We start from the raw sequence: 3,622 nt of genomic DNA on the forward strand, positions 1-3,622 counted from the left end.
TCTCTGCAGGAGCTTCGCCCCAAGTCCCTGGCTGCAGGCACTGGGCGAAGGGTGGGCTGGCCAGGCCAGTTACCTGCTGCTGCTGTGTCCTGGCCAGGTGCTGAGTTCAACAAACGCTCGGGGTGGACCCCAGGCCTGGGCGGGAGGCTGCTCTTGGGGTCTCGTTTATTTTTCAAACATCAAGCGATCAGATGGCTTCAGCTGCTCCTGCCAGTCTCTGGGGGTGGAGCCAGTGCCCTCCGTGTCACTCGGTTCCCTGGCCCATGGGAGGGAGGGTGCCTGAGCCACGTGAGCCGACGTCTGCCCTCCCTGGGTCCCCGCGTCACTGTAACAGCCGGTTCCCCGGGGCTCTGGGATCCGTGTGGCCGGCACTGGCACCTGCCTGGTCGATTCCCTGCAGGAAGGCCCCACTCACAGCCTGCTCAGCCCCAGCTCTGCCCAGCTCAGCGGCCGCTCTATGACCAGCTGCTGCAGAGGCAGGGTTGGGTCAGTGGATGGGACCCACGTGTCTGGTGTCTGCCCTGCCCTGAGCTGTGGAGTTTGTCCACGGGAAGGGCTATTTCTTCCCAGCTTGGCAAGGCCCGGCGGACCCCGCGGCAGCCTCGCCAGCAGGCACGTGGGGGGCTTTGAAGGGTCTCTGATAGCGGGACCCAGGTGTGGCGAAGAGGACCTGCTAGTGCGGGCTCTGGCCTGGTCCCCCGCCGGGTCCCAGCCCTGGCTCAGGCTGCCAGCGCAGTGGGAGCCAGGTGGGCGTTTGGTCTCCCACCACAGCAGGGATGGAGGAGCTGCTGCCGCCTGTGGTGTCTGTGTCCTGCCTGCCCGGCTCGTCGGGACTGAGCTTTGCCCAGGCTCAGCTGCACCCCCGCCCCCTCCAAGGGACTGGCTCTTCCTGCTTTCTGAGCAGCTGGGGAAGACGCAGGCCCTGCCTTCTTTGCGCGGGCACCAGGCCTCAGCCTGGGAGTGCCCCGTGTCTCTCGCTTGTTCTGAGAGCCGCTGGTGCATCTTAGCGTCCCAGCGCAGTGGGCCTGGCCATGGCCCTTCCCCAGAGGGCTACAGCAGGGACCGCATGGAGGCAGGGGGGTGGCGGTGGCTTCTGAGCCGTGGGCGTGCAATGGAAGTGAGCTCCAATGGGAACCTTGGGCCGCCGGCAGGTTGCATTTGAGCCGGGGGCCAATGTGCAGCGTTGCCATGGGGCCTGGTCCCCGGGTGGCTGCATGTGCTCCACAGGGGAGGCCCGTGGGCCAGGTGACTGCAGAGCAGCGGTGTGCAGGAAGGTCACCGGGCAGGGCGGTTCAGGCAGGAGCTGCTGCCACGGGGGATAGTGGCGGGAGGACGGTTGGACCCAGCATGTTTCTGTCTCATGAGCAACCAAACCCGTGTAGCTCCCCCTGGCGTGACGCTGGTTGCAAAGCAGGCGATGGGGCTGATGTAAGCGTGGTGGGGCAGTGAGCAGAGGGGGCATGAGGGGGACACGGGCAGGTCCTGCTACAATAGGGGCGGTTCTCTGGGCACACTGAGCTGGCACGGGCCATCCCATGTGTGGCTTGGCCTGGCTGCACTAGGGTGACCAGATGTCCCAATTTTATAGGGACAGTCCCGATTTTTGGGTCTTTTTCTTATATAGGCTCCTATTACCCCCCACCCTGTCCCGATTTTTCTCACTTGCTGTCTGGTCACCCTAGTCTGCACCAGGAACAGCCTGAAGGTGCTTTTTAGATGGAGTTTGCTAACACGAAGTGGAACAGCATCTACCAGCAAGGACCACCTCCCTCCCCTCCCCCCCGGGCAGGCAAGCTCACCGCACCCGTGTGGGTGGGCAGGGCAGGCCGAAGCCCAGAACCCTGCCTCTCTTGGGCCGACAGTGCCCGAGGCTGAGGCTTCCAGGGCAGACAAGCCGTGGGGCTGCTTGAGGGGGGTGCAAAGGGCTGCTGGGAGGTCCGTCCAATGGGCATTTTGTGCCTGTTTCTCTGACACTGCCTCTCCCTCAGCAGCCAGAGAGAGGGCTTAGCAATCCGCAGCCGCCCACCCTCCTGCCGCAGGCCTGGGCGTGGCACCGCAGCCAGGAAAAGTCGGCAGGAAGCAGCTGCTCGGCCAGGGCCGAGGGTTAGGGGCGTTCCTCGGCTGCTGTTGTGCAGCTGTCTGGGATTTCCAACAGTTCCCCAAATCCTCTCCTCGCCCCAGACGTTGCTGCCGATGGCTGGGATGTGCCAGCCTCTGGCATCTGGAGCGTGAGCCCCTCTGCGTCGCTGGGCTGAGACTCCTGAGCTGTGAATGAAACATCCCGGCTGGGGTCCCTCTGCCTGACAGCTGCCCCTGGGACCCATGGGCCCCTGCACCTGGCAACGCGGCACCTGGCTGCATGACCCTCCCATGCCCTGCCCAGGGGTGTTGGCTCAGAGGGGAAGCTCGCCCCTTCCCGGCTGCCATGGCTGGCAAGAGAGACTCTCTCCCCAGGGTCTTCCTGCCAGCAAGACCCTGCCCAACTCCATCCAAACGTTTGCCTCCTTGAAACTGCCCCAGGGAGGGGCTGGCACAGGGCTGGGGGAGAAGAGGTGATTCGTGCTCAGGACACCCAGGACGGGGAGTGGCTGTGTCCCACCCTGCCCGGCAGGACTGAGCTTTGCCCAGGCTCAGCAGGGCTCAGCCCACCCTCCCCAAGGGACTCTGAGCAGCTGCCCCTGCCACCTCCCGTCCCAGCCTCTGGCTCTCGCTCCAGCTATCTGAGCCAGGCCCCAGCCTTGCGTCTGGCTTGGCTCAGACGGTTCTGAGACTCCCTGCAGCTGCTGCTCCCCAGGCCCCGGGACTGCCTGGCCTCCCAGCCCCCCGAGCTGAGGGGGTGCCCCCTCCTGAGCCTCCTTCCTCAGGGCTCTTCCCACAGGGCTGTCCCTTAGACCCCCAGGCCTGGCCTAGACACGCAACCTCGAGCATGATTACCTGCCGGCTGGGGGAGCTGATCGTGGCGGGAGGGCTGTCCCCTCCCCCTTATAAAGGAGCAGCCAGCAGGGACAGTGCCATGCACGGCACAGCCGGGTGTGACACTCACGTGTCATGCTGGGCGCGGGTAGGGAGCTCTCCAAAGGGGACAGCTTCTCCCTGCAGAGGAGCCCTGGCACCTGGCCTGGCAGGGCAACGGGCACCACCAGCTGTGGAGAGAGGGGCATCAGCCATTGCCATAATCTCTCCCTGCCCCAGCCAATGTCCAGGCTCCTGAAATGAAGATTTCAAGTGTTTGTGCAGCGACAACAAAGCATCTAATTTTTTGTTCACAAGATGGCACCGCTGCTGATAGGCAGGACCATGGCTGGAGGGGGCAGTGCCCCGATCCACTGTGGCAAGTGGAGGGAGGGGGGCCTGGGCTGGGGGTGCAGCAGCCTGATGCAGTATGGCATGTGGGGGGGGGGGCGGTTCCTGGGCTGGGGAGGGCCCAGTGCTCAAGCCACTGTGGCATGAGAGGGCAGCGCTTTGATTTTAAATTAATGTAAGAAAAAAACAAAAGGAAAGGAAATGTGCTCTGGCTGCGGCAAGGTGCTGTCCTCACCCCCTCTCACGCCTGGCCCAGTGTGGCCCTGCTCCATGGCACATCCCTCGGCCTGGGCTGTGGTGCAGGCAGCTCCCTGCCGTG

This window comes from Mauremys mutica, chromosome 14, assembly GCF_020497125.1.
Source record: "Mauremys mutica isolate MM-2020 ecotype Southern chromosome 14, ASM2049712v1, whole genome shotgun sequence".
NCBI classification, from domain to species: Eukaryota; Metazoa; Chordata; order Testudines; family Geoemydidae; genus Mauremys; species Mauremys mutica.